The sequence below is a fragment of the Aquila chrysaetos genome, chromosome 7 (genome assembly GCF_900496995.4).
Source record: "Aquila chrysaetos chrysaetos chromosome 7, bAquChr1.4, whole genome shotgun sequence".
In the NCBI taxonomy this organism is placed as follows: Eukaryota; Metazoa; Chordata; class Aves; order Accipitriformes; family Accipitridae; genus Aquila; species Aquila chrysaetos.
The window spans coordinates 16,765,356-16,778,829 of NC_044010.1; the positions used below are offsets into that span (position 1 = coordinate 16,765,356).

General features: G+C 47.6%; 1 long non-coding RNA gene across 1 annotated transcript; it reads left to right on the forward strand.

The window, feature by feature from the left end:
* The first annotated feature begins 60 nt into the window (after positions 1-60).
* LOC121233457 lies at positions 61-4,879 on the forward strand. Its single transcript, XR_005932905.1, has 3 exons — positions 61-87; positions 1,021-1,293; positions 2,717-4,879. It is a non-coding gene; the product is annotated as an uncharacterized LOC121233457 (long non-coding RNA).
* Positions 4,880-13,474: the final 8,595 nt, after the last annotated feature.

Sequence of the window (13,474 nt, forward strand, 5' to 3'; positions counted from 1 at the left end):
GAGCAAGCGCGCGGGGCTGGGCGCGGCCGCGGGGAGGGGCGGGGCCGGGGAGGGGCGGGGCGGCCCGGCCCCGCCCCGCCGGGACAGGTGGGGCTTGCGGCTCCTCCGCCCTGGGGCCGCCCGGCAGCCGCGGCCCCCGCCCCGCCCCGCCCCGCCCCGCCCCGCCCCCGCCGAGGCAGCGGGGTTCGTCGCCGCCCGGTCGAGGGGGGCAGCGCTGTCAGCCCGCAGGCAGTGCCGCCCCGCCGCTTCTCTCTGTCTTCACTCGTTCCTTTTTCCGTGGGGAAGCGGCCAGGTGGGCGCTCCCTGCGGGCTAACTGACCGGCTGCAAGCGTGCGGCTTCCCGGGAGGGAGAGAGCCTTCTGGGTTGGGGTTTTTTTCCACCCCTTCCAACTTTTGCCCCTGAAGGCTCGCTTGGCGTCGGGAGTGGTGCGTTCGGGCGGAGGAGCCCGCCCCGGTGCTTATCGGTGGATGGAATCTAAGTAGGGAGGGAAGAGCCTGCGAGGAGGGAGAGAGTCCCCGAGTTCCTCCCCATCTGGTTGCTTGCGCCCTCCTGTTAACAGCCCTTGATGAGGAAGGAAGTTTTGGGGAGGGGAGGATGTTGCATTCGGCTCAAATCTCGTATGGGACCAGTCACCTGTGCACAGCGCTTCGGTCTTTAGTCGGCCCGTGTGGATGCGGTATGAGCGGCGGGAGAAACTTCGTTCTTGGCGTTCCCCCCGGCTCACGTGTTAACGGCGACGTTTTGCTGAGGGAGGGCCCAGCTCCGCTCCTTACCCCTCTAGCTTGTTTCTTTCCCCACCTGTACTTGGCCACCCCATTTACCTCACCAGCAAAGGTTTGTAGTTGGGGCTAAATGTGGCAATGGCAATTTGTTTGTTGTTCTTGTTTAAGTGAGGGCTTTCTCCATCGTGTGTTTGTTAAACAAGGTCTTTTTCAGTTTGGATGCCCAGGTACAGGCACCCTGGGAAGGGAGCAGTGGGCATTGACCGAGTCGTATCTGGCCTCTCGTTCCCACCACAGCTTTGGGAGCTGACGCAGCGCTGGCATTGCTGGGCCGGGAGACAAGCTGCAGCAGTGAGGCGGGTGAAGGCATGGCCCCGCCACGTAGGTAAACTGGTTTTACCTGGAGGGGCTCAGGGTTGTTTGTAACATTGGAGCTGCCTCTTGGCATCCCCTGGCAGCACTTGGCGAAGCTGTCCCAGGGCGAATGTGAACCCAGTGCCTGGAGGTGCACGTTCCACTCCTCCTCTCTTCAAACCCTTGCTTCTTGTTTCCTGGCAGTGATGTGGACCAGTGAGTCTGTACAAATTAACCCTTCAATGCTATTCAGCATCCTTTTACCATGGTAGCTAATAACTTTGACATATGTGAAAGCTAGAGAGCTGTGCATTCATGAAGCCTTTATTGGACATCATAAAGCAATCACCAGGTTCCTGTCTCCTTGGTTCCTATGAACCTTCTGGTTCGAGACTTGGTGGTGATGTCACTCTGGCATAAGTAATATTTTTATCAGGGAATAAGCAGTTTGCTTGTTCCTTAGACCACATCTGCTTGACTTGGACTTATTAGGGATTCCTGTGCTCCCCCTTGTCTGTCATCCTGCCTCCTTATGTATGTTACGGGTTCCAGTACTTCTTTTCCTGTAGGTTTGGATCTCTACTTTACCCAGGACCTCTTTTATGCCCCTGCTTTCTTCCTACTTGAGCTGATGGTCCTTGGCGCCCTCCTTTTGCTGGTTACTGTTGTCCTCTGTCTTCCCCCCATTTCTTTTTATTCTTTTAAGGTGTCACCATTTTAAAACTCTCCAAGGAGATCAGGGGAAGTTTTACAGAAATTTGGGATGTTGAAGGAAGCTGACAGTTATTTTACTGTCTGTTAAGATCAGTTCTTTAACTTGTCCATATACAATTGCAGACCTGACTACACTGCACTCACTATCTCCCTCTTTCCAATTTTCCCACTTGGAAGCGGGTGCTGTCTGTTGGGAGCTGGAGCGCTCCCTGAAACACTGGAGCACTCCCTGAAACACTGGAACTGGTAGATTGTGGTCTTTGAAAGGTAGCGCACCAGAAAAGTGCCGTGAAGACTGGGCCAGAGAGGGTGTCTACAGTAAATGAGGTCTTCAGGAAACCTACCAAGTGGAGATTGCTGCAGTGAGGCTTTGGTGTCTCTGGGGCCTCATAAAGTGCCTATGGTTTCTTACAAGGGTAAAGGAGTCCCTTCTGTGCTTTGTTGCTGCCCTACACCGGAGCATTCCTTCCTCTGGGGAGGGTCTTGCCTCTGTTTCTAAGATTTTGATTTTCTGCTTGGTCTGAAACTTGGAGGTCTGTTGCCTGCCTGGACTCTGAACTTTCTGGTGTCTGTATGCTTCCTGCTGCGTTTCCTTTGGTCTGTTGTCAATGGCACGCCATGGGTAATGCAGAGCGTGAACACCAGAAAGCCATACCTAATACTTAACACTAGAACTGACATCACGGTTCCTGGCCTGGCATCAGCAGCTCTCTACACCAGCAGATACCCTTTGCTTGGCCCTATTGATTCAAAAGCTCAGCACCTACAGTGGGTGCTGGCAGCCTGCAGGCTGTCTGTGCTGCCTGGGGCCAGCTGGGACAGTGAGGATGACATGACACAGTGTCCCCATCCCCAGCACACCCTCCTATCCCATCTACCTCTCCCTGGTTCCCAGTTGCCCCGCTTTCCATTTTTTTCACTGCAGGCAATTAAAGAAATCCTGGAAAGAGAGACAAGATTGTTTCCCATGAGGTTGCCCCTGAAAGAAAGAGAAGCCCCGTGTGGATACACGTGGCACGGGTGCCATGCTGATATCTGGGGTGGGAAAGAAGCTCAGTGCAGGCTGAATGCACGTGCCTGTAAATGTCCGCTTGGCAGACCCTGGATCACCTGCTCCCAGGGGGACCCGCTGGAAACTCATCTATGACCCGTGTCACCAAAGTGGCTCTGTGCTTGTCAGACTTTAAAGGCAAGCATCCTCAAACCATTCTGGAATACAAATACCACGTTACAGATAGAAATCTGTGGCAAAGACAACTGAATAATTTGCCTTGTGTTGGGAGGAAGACCTGGTGTAGAAACCAAGTTCCTTGAGTGTCAATTCTGAGGATGCCTTCATCTGTCCCCTATGAGCAGTACCCAGCGTTGACTCAAACAGAGCTCACAGGACCTCTGGTTGGAGGGGTGGTGGCAGGAGGCACCAGAGGAGTGACAGGCAGCTGGTGCATGCAGAGAGCAGGACGAGGGACAAGGGTGAAGGAGCGATAGGAGGGAGAGGACGGTGACCGGCACCAGGGCCAGAGGGAGGAGCTGCTGCAGGCGGTGAGAGGTTGACCCAGCCACCAGGGACGTGCAGATGGGGGCGATTTGGTGATCTCCTCGTGTCTCTCAAAGCAGTGCTGTTCTGAAAGGGTTACCTCAGTTTTCTGAGCTTAGACCATGTGAAACACAGAGGCATGACAAGAGCAGAGAGAGAAGGCAAAAATATTTCAGAAGCCAAGAAAATAACAAATGGAGGAATCAAGCCTAAATCTTGTGTTGTGGGAGGGTGAGGGGGTACGGATGCTGGCGGGAGAGGGAATAGGAAAACGTAGTTAAGGGGAGGGAGGAAGAGAGCGAGAGGTGATGTGATAGAAACGAGCAGAGGTGGAACAAGGAAAGAGGCTCACAGTGAATTTATTTGAATTTCTATTCAAATGTTACCCTGGAAAAAAAAACCAGTTCCTGTGAAGTTGTGAAGACTGGGACTGCAGGGTCCCTCCTGGGGGGACTTGGCTGCTGCCAAGCAGCATTACTGTTGAGATATATTTTAGAATATACCATGCCACAGCAGGTGCGTGCAATTAGAGGAGAGCTCTCCAAAATAGCAGGCGGCTGTCAATTTTTTAGCAAATGGTGTTGTCCTTTTTTTTCCTTTGTCCAACTGTGTAGAAATTTATTCTAAGATGCATCATCTTTACAGAAGCATTTTCAAAGGACCTGTTATTTTTACCCTTCTGTTGCTTTTTGTGACCAGATGAGAAGCAGAAGGCTAATCCAATGGGTGAGTTTTGTTCCACAGAGGGAAGTTAATGAACTCTAACGAGCAAGCAAGTTTCAGGAGACCTTCCACTCTGAAAACAGTGTGCAAATTTCCACCTGGCTAGAATTTAACCAAATTACAATGACTACTACTTTTGTGAAATATTACTATTGCTATCATTTGCCTTTTTGTAGTGCTTCATGCATGTATCACACCTCAGAACACTCCTGTATGGTAATTTTGCATTTATATCCTCATTTTCTTGAAGAGGAAACTGCGTCATAGTGAGTTTCGTAGTTTGACCAAGCCACGCAGTCATTGTGTGGCTGATACATTGATAAGGTATGCGACCAGCTATCATGATTAGATTTTTGTTCCATGACACTGACTGAAATTAAATAGTGTTTAAAAAATATCCACCAAAGAAACAATTTAGCCTGGTGAGTTCCAGTGTTTCATTGTTTCTTGGATTAGGCGAACACCTTCTCCCCGAACAAAGGGCTATAGCTCTTTGTGGTGTAAATCAGGGTTTTACCTTAAAATGTCTGCTGGGTAGAGACAGAAATAGCATTTGGACACCCCTCAGGTAAGTGGTTTTTCTTCCCCTGAATGGTAGGGGTCAGAAAAATAGATTTATATTGCCTTGACTTCTTTGTTTCCTTCACAAGTGCTTTTTACTCAGCAAGGGGAGCACGCTGGAAACATTCTACCACAGCTCTACGCAACACAGGCTGCAGCTGCGCTGGGAACCTGGCAGTGATGTTGGCTGCTGGAGGCATAACCAGGCTGGTGTGGCTGCCAGAAGTGAGTCATGAGCAGCTCATGCCAAGCATGACCTGTCGCGCTCTTGTGGGGCACGTGCCTGTTTTGGGGCAGCTCCGTGAACTGTGTGGAGTGCATGGAATATGTCTTAATGGCCAGGTACTTGGCTTGCCAGAGCCACTTATTGGTGGAGTATCTGCTGCTCTGCTCTAGCACAAAGTGTTTTCCTACCCTTCCAAATGCCCCTTCCACCCCAAAATGTTCCCATGACTGGCTCCCTGAGTACTGTTCAGGTGCTTTTGCTCCGGTCCCTTGAAGTGACTATGGCTACTGAAGTCTCAGGTGTTGTAACTGGTAGGTCTCCACTCTTGCAACATGGGCAAGAATACATGCAGTATTCATGTTCAGAATCACAGCCTGCTTTACCCTGCGGCCGAAAAAGCTTTTGCCATTCCCAACTGTAGAGCTAATGATGATGTCTCTGTGTCCTGCAAGGATCAGTGACCACAGTGGCTATTATAAACTAGTCAGTCTGGGCACGTAAGCTGTATTGCATTCACAAAGAGCAGAAATTTATTTATAAATTGTTCGAGTGTGCTGTATTGCTTCCTGTGGTGCTGTATCACTCTTGTCTACTCCAGTCTGTCTGTCGTCGTGAACTTTGTAGCCAGCTGCTTTGTGAGCAAGGCGCCTGGGGAAATGGAAGGAATGTTTCCACTCCTAACTTCTGTGATCCTTTGGGGTGGAATCGGCAAAAATAAACTCCTAAATGCCACCGCAGACCAAGCCCTCCCCATGAGGCACCACTGATGGTACAGTGTACACATCTATGCATCTCATCTCCTTTTCTGCATGCTTTCACATCAGCGGTTTACCTTCCAGCAGTGAAATGGTGTGTGTCATTACTTGCAGGTCATAATTTCATTTCTGAATTCCTGCAGGTTGTGTGGGACAGTCCTGAAAGTCAGAGTCGTGGCATTTAGGATTGGTATCATGAGGACATTTTCGGAGATTTTCTTCAGTGGATTTTAGAAACAGGGCATCAGACAGTCAGTTGTTTCGTGTCTCCTTTGCCTGGGACCACATGATTTTCTCTCTCTTTTCCTTTTAAATTACAGGCTTGGGCATTTGGTCATTGTCAGTGTGGCAGCGGGAGAGTTGGAAGCCGGCTGTGTGGCTGGGCGACATACCAATTGTGTAAAGGTTCATCCCCTGCCCTGTAACCTAGCGCAGAAGATGCGCTCCCTGCCTTCTGTTTTTCTTTTGTTCGAACTTTGTCATCCTAAACTGGATGATGCCTACAGCCATCTGCTGCGTTTGGTAGTCTGCGGCATCATGCCGACTCAATTATGCGCCTCTCTGGGATAACAGCAGGCCGGTTTTCAACTTTGAAAGAGTGTTTTTCCTGTGTAAATGAAGGCTGAAATAAGTAGGAGCCTCCAGAAGCAAGCTGGATAAGCTGTTCCCAGCCATGTCAGGTGGACTCTCCGAGTCTGCACGGTGGAGCTGTCTGGGTGTGGTGGGAGAGCTGCCAGTCTTTCACCACAGCTGAGACGCTGCATCCTGGGGCTCCGTGCTCTGACACAGTGGCAGATGTGCTCCCCCGTGGCAGCATTTAACCATTTGGCACTTTTAAGCTTTACCACCTCCTTTGCTTTTTGTGAATATATATTACACCAAGTGGTTTGGGATGGCATGAAATTAAAGGAGATGGTGCAAGTGTAAATTACAGTTGCATTTTCTAAGTGCTCAGGGGAGGAGGGCTATGGAGATATCATGTTGAGCCGTGTTGTGGTTTCAGCCCAGCCGGTAACAAAGCACCACAAAGCCGCTCGCTCACTCCTCCCCGCCCCGGTCCCACTGGGATGAGGAGGAGAAAATGTAAAGAAACACTCGTGGTCGAGACAAGGACAGAGAGGGATCACTCACCACTTACGGTCACGGGCAAAAGACAGGCTCAACTTGGGGAAGAAACAAAATCAATTTAATTTATTACACATCAAATCAAAACAAGGATAATGAGAAGTAAAACTAAGTCTTAAAACACCTTCCCCCCACCCCTCCCTCCTTCCCGGCTCAACTCCACTCCTGGTTTTCTCTACCTCCTCCTGCTGCAGGTTTTTCCCTTCTTAAATCTGTTCTGCCAGAGGCACGACCACGGTCACTGGTGGGCTCAGCCTGGGCCAGAGGTGGGTCTGACTTAGAGCCGGGGAAGCTTCTGGCAGCTTCTCACGGGAGCCGTCCCTGCAGCCCCCTCCCCTGGAGCCAAAAACCCCGCCACACAACCCCAAAACAGGCCTTACAGTGGGTTCCCAGCAAAGTTGTTTCGTTATGCTTTCATACCCACACAGAAGCGACCAAGCGGTAGGATTTATGTGTGTGATACAACCTGTGACCTCACTCTTCTTCCTGTGGTGGGCTGGGGGGACTTAACTGGAATCTGGGGTAAAATGTTACCCTTTTATTTTGCTGCAGGCTTAGGATAAATTTTGAGACTCCTGCAGGTGGTAGACCTGATGGGTCTCAACATGCAGTCATCCGGGCTTGCTCTTTGAGTCCTTCTGGGCTGTCCATAGTGCCCTGATGCTTTCCCCTTCAGTATATACTCCGCTTTGTTATATGAGGATAGGGGTCTGTCATGACCCAGACTGGACAGACCAGGGAGTCGTGTTTAATTTGAAATTCCCTCGGGCTAAATTAAGGTGAAACGACACCAAACAGTCAGTTAAAGATTTTATTTATGACAGAAGCAAACTGAACTGGGGAGGCGTGGTAGTAGGTGGCAGGGTTTCTCACAACAGGAATTGGCATAAGACTACTTCTGTAAACTGTGTAACCATATACATCAATTCAGGGAATAAGGAGATCCCTCCCATTGAGTCACGAGGTTCAGAGCAGACCCCCCTGCTTTCCAGACTCCTCCTCAGAGAAGGGCCCGGGGGCGGCTGGATCTACTCCTAGTCTCTGACTTGGTCAACGGTTTATGTCTTGAAATGGATGAGGTGTAGGGATTGTGGAAAAAGAAAAGGAAAGAGAGAAGAAGACAGAGAGAGAGAAAGGAGGAGAGAAAGATTTCACCAGTCCTGGGTCCAGCATTGGTCCAGTCAGCCGACAGGTCCAGTCCCGGTGGGCTTGCACACATGGGGCTTCAGTTTGTGTCCTTTTATCATCCTTGCCCCTCCTTCGGGCGGGCACCCAAACTCGTCAGGCTAATGAGCAGTTTGTGAGCCTTTGGGCTTGGGGGTCCTTTGGGGAGTAACTTGTCCTTCCCTGCAGTCGTGGCCATTGTTTGATCTTTGTATCAGAAGAGCTTATCAGAACAGGGAGCTGGGCACCCTCCAGCATGCCCTCCCTCTCCTGTTGCTGATGTCTGAGCTGATGGGCTTTTCACCTTGGTTCCTTGCTGTGCAGGGTTTGTCTTTAAGCAGAACTTGCCCCACCACAATGTTTGAGACATTAACTCTTTCAGTCTCTCACAGGGTCAGATCAAGTGGTGGGGAGCTAGAAGGGAGGACATAAACCTCATCTTGGGGACCTGTGCTATTTACATTCAAGACATTTCTGGCCCCACCAGCTGTTCCATGTGTGTTATTTTCAGAAGGGCAATAATCCATGGGAGGTCAGGAGGGTGGAATTGTGTGAATACGTTGGGTGAAGGAGATCAAGACACTTGGAAGTCCTCAGGCCTTGTCATGACAGAGAGTCAGGATCCCAGATGATTATGGCTTGCAGACTGGGAGAACTCAAGGAGAGGTCTGAATGTGCTTCTTGTATGGCTAGGAAAGGCTGCTTAGGTGGGCATTTGTTAGCTGTTTTCAAGAGTCATCTGTGTTTACACTGCTGGCAGGACCACCTGTTCTTTTTTGAACAATAATATATGTGTGTGTGTGTATATATTGCTGCATTTCTGCATTTATTTTTAGCCCTTTCTAAAAACCCCCGACAGGTTTGAAAGATGCTGTGGATTGTGAGTGGTGCCTGGCGGCATTGCTCACATTGACGGTTGTCAGAATTTCCATGATAAATCTCTGCTTTGAAAGGCTTATAACTCATCCTTCTATTCTTGGTCCTGTAGCTCTTGTATCCTGGGAAAAAACCCCTTTTTTTTAAAAACCGCTTTTTCCCCACAGGTTTGTGAAAAACAGTTTTGTTGGCCTAAACCAGAGCTTTTTCAAAGCAGATGTTGAGTCTTGTCACTTTATTTTTTCAGTGCTTAATTGCAAATGTGTGGCAGATCTCTTTAATATGTTTCATATGGTCAAATGGAAAAAACTATTTTGCATATCAGACTGACACAGACACTGGATGGTGTAAATCAGTAGGGAGCCAACGGGATTTAGCTCCCCACCACCAGCTATGAGGAAGCACAAAACCACCTGAATTATGGCAGAGGCTGGGCAGTCTCCAGATCTGGGGTGATACCAGTTGCAGAGTTATAGGGTGAATGCTTCTCATATCAAGAACTAGCAGAGACATAAGACATACCATGGTTTTTTTTTACATTCATAAACAAAGGACATGCATATTGCTATTATGTGGAATCAGAAAGAGAAAACCAGGACAAATCAGCAGCTGATAATTTTAATGAAGAAATACATAGTTATCCCTTATTAACTTTATGGTTTGTACGTCCGAAGTGTCTTCTACCCATGCAGTGCAAAGCAGCTCACAGTTGTTAATCTGTATTGCTCCCCGGTGAAGTCATGCACACATCATTGTGATTTCTAGTGCACACCCAGGAGAGATGGTGTTGTGAGGAGATTTAATGATGTGTCCTGGTGATGCCGCCAATCCATGGCAAAACAGAGAACAGCATGAAGGAACCCGAGTCATGCAACAGTGCTGGAAGGACTGAGCTGCATCTCTTCTGAGAGTTTTCACAGTTTTTGAAAGCTGTTGAAATGTTAGCTGCAAGTTGTACATTTGTATGCAGATGGTAGGTGCTAATTCAAAACATGAAGGTAATGAACTTGAAACTGGGTCCTGACACACAATGAGAATTGTGGAGGGAGCATTGGGAACTTGAGCTGAATCAAAGTCAGTGTAATTTCACATGCAGCATTCAGTAGGCCATTCAAACTCAGACTATCTTTTGGCAGATGGGAATAACACTTATTCCCTGCCTCACCAGGAAGGCTGTGAGGTAGCGAAGTGCATGCAGAAGGCTTTGTATATGCAAGAGCTCAGCTGTTTTGCAAACTATATTAGTAGCTGTTTGAATGACAGATATGACTTTTCCTTCAGGTCTTGCCTGACAGCTCTGGACCCTCATGGTTACAAAAACACTGCTATTACAAAATGGAAATAGTCCTGTGTTGCTTTTGTGCTAGTTGCATGGGTACACACACAGTGCCATATCTGTGTTTTACTGTAGCTCCAGACACAGAGTTTAAACTTCTTTATTCTGATTTGTCTTCCTCTGCAACTGATTTTCCTTTGGATGCAAAGGTTTTTTTTTAATCCTGGTTCCCCTGTCCATCTCTTGTCTATCTCGGGGCATTGCATTCCTGTAGGATCTCAGCACCTCCTTAGCAGGAGGCAAGGGCCACTGTATTAATTTTCCAGATGGGAATTTCAGACAAAGAAAGGGTTGGGTGACTTGCCTCTTGTCATATACAAAACTTGTTGGAGCAGGAACTTGAGGGTACTCTCCAAAGTTTCAGGCTGGTGGCTGAGCTGCCTGTCCAGACTCAGTGTTATCTTTTGTTGCTGTTCTGATCCGATCTGGCTGTCAGCTGTACCAGCCAGTGCTCCGTGGGTATTTACACTGCTGCCAGTTCTCATGTCTCAATCAGGAGTCATTTAATGCGAGTGACTGAGATTCCTTGAGAGGAAGAATTTGAAGTATCCCAGACAATGGTATGGTTAACATCGGTTTTGTCGTAAGACTGTTTTTTAGTATTTATTTTAAGGATTGTTGACACACATGAGTTTTTCTAGGGCTTTAGTGTCCGTGGTTTCAGCCATGAAAAAGGGTCAGAGGCGAAAGAGTCTTGGCATCAGAGTTTAATATCCTTCCCTTGTAAGATAATAGCATAAATGGGAAGAGAAACATATGATTTAAAATCTTCAGTGATAGCGAGATCATAAGAAAGGGACAGCACAATGTTTTTCATGACGCATTTGGCATTTCTGAAGAAAGATTCCTAGTAAAACATGACTGCAAGTCAACAGTCAACAAATGAATCAGAGAAGGGAATGGGGCACATCTCCCTTAGTAAAAAGCTTTATTACATGTTCTCTTACTCTCAATTACCCTAATTTGAAGTGGGGAGCTAATGAATATTGCTAAATGGATTGAAACAAACAGCAGCACTGTGGACAAAAAATAATCATTCTGAACTGCAGTGTATCGACTGCAGTGAATTTTTCACAGATTTGTAGGTTTTAATGCTGGGGTGACTGGTCTGACTGCCTTCTTAGTGAAGGGGAGAGGACCTTCACCAATAATTTCCAATGGGGTCAGTAACATCTATTAGTACCAGTGCATACCTTTTTAAACCCCATTGCAATAATTAGAAATTTCCTCATCCATGTGCTGTGCTGTCCAATTGTTAATTAAAATAATAGTTCTTATTATAAGAGTGCTTCTGTTAGAAGAGCAATTGGTTGTCAGAAATGTTGTCCCCCTTGCAAGTATTTGTGTATCAGGATTAAAACGTTTCCTAACTTTGTCTTGGTAAGTGGAGCAAGCTGTAGACTCCCATTGCAGGCCAGTCTGTGGTGCAGAGGTGCTGGAGGTAACATTGGAGCTGGCATTGTGTGCAAGTATGGTGCAGCCAGGCCCAGCCATATTTGTGTTTCTGGGTCTGAGATGGTATGTATGTGTGATGCTGTGATGTGACCCGTGTCTGTACGTGTGCCGCAGCCTTGCTGCTTGCTTAGAAATACACAAAGGGGTGGTGGCAGCCCTGATTTGACTTGTGGGGAGGAGCACTTTGAAAAGCTATAGGCTATTTGCACCATAGGCAGTGCGCTGTTCACCTTACCCCCAGGTATGTACTGGGAGAGGAAAAGGGCTAAGGCATCTCAGCGTGTGTGCTTCTGAGGATCTCCTCAAGCTCTCAGGTACCTCACTGTGCTGGGAGCTCTGATGTGCTTGTGTGGTCAGAGATACCCATCAGGAATCAGTGAAGATTGTTTTGAGTTCTCTTTCATTTAAGGAATGTCTTTATTGTTGATCTAGAGCTGGGCACTTTAATGAACTTTTCAGAAAGTCCTCAAATTTCACATTTCTCTGGAAATGGCAGAGATGAAAGGAATCTGGAGAAACTAGAAATACAGAGAGGAAAGTATAATTGTATCCTAAGAAAATACAAGACCACAGAGGGGGAAAAAGTAATCCAAAGCCTCATTTAGGAGGGAAAAAAGGTAAGAAAAGAGTTCTCGTGATCTGTAAGGGGAAAATGAATTGAAAAAAAGCCCATTTTTTCAGTGGAATATCAGTTACAAACCACACGTGCTTTTGAGTTGACAGTTCATGTTATGCAGCAAAGGTGATGGCAATTTCTGCTATACATGTGTACCAAAGTGCTTTCTTAAATCTGGGCTGAAGTGGGAGAAAACCAAGGTGGGAACTGAACACAGCTTCACTGGACTACGTGATTTAGCCATGGCTAATTTTAGGCACTTCTTTCTGAAACGTCTTGTCTGTAGCCTGGCACCCATCAAACTGGTTCTGTCAGGAGCACTTTTCAACCTCAAACTTTGTTCCCAGGCTGAAGAGCTGGCACGGCATTTAGTTAAAAAACAAACCCAAACAAATAGCAGCAAGTTTCTGACCTCAGGCTTGCCTCTCCCTGCTAATCTGATTCCTTTTAAGGGAAGGAGCTGGTGGCTAACATGATTTCTAGTGAAACCCTGCATGTAGCTGAATATCAGAGTGTTGGGTTTTGCTGGGGCTGCCATTAAAAATGTCATGTCCTACCAGCCCGTATCCAGTTTCTAGAAAAATCACTCAATGTTTCTTTTGCTTTCTTTATATCGTCATATAGCTGACCATCACCAACATGCCTTTTTAAGGTTAGGTTCATGTCCAACACAAACAAGAAAATTTAACTCTCTCATGTGTCTTTAAGTTCATTTTGATCACTAGCTTGGCCCCTTCTGTCTTACCCCTTTCCATCTAAATTAACCTTACGATAAAGAGGAGCTCCTGCATATGAATAGTGAGTCACAAAACCCAGCTCTGAGTAATCCCTGAGCACCTTCTTGCTGTAATCCAGCCCCGAGAGATGGAGGTGTCCCCTCAGAAAATAACAGTGGTCTGCAGGGGCCTTGGTCTTGCTCCCGCAAACGCTGCAGCGGGGCTGTTGCCCTGCAGGAGCTTGTCACAGGCCAGCCAAATGGAGTTTGTAATACAGAAATGAAAAAAAAAAAAAGTGCCTAATCTGCTAATGGGATGTAGCCACCTTGAGGGAGGAAAGTGGCTTAATGTATCAGTCCTACAGGCCTCGGTCCAGAAATAATTTTAAAGGAATATGTAGATATTGCAGCTTTTCTGAGTTTTGCTTCCTGACTTGTTCTGGGGGAATACCTTTTGCCAGCAAAGGTGGTATGATTGCTTTTATTCATCCAGAGACTGGTGGGTTTGTGTTAATAGGTAGGCTACGAAGGCCGGCATGGCAAACTGCGTTAGAGGACAGAGGAGTGTGTTTTATGCCAGTGTCGGAGTGCCTT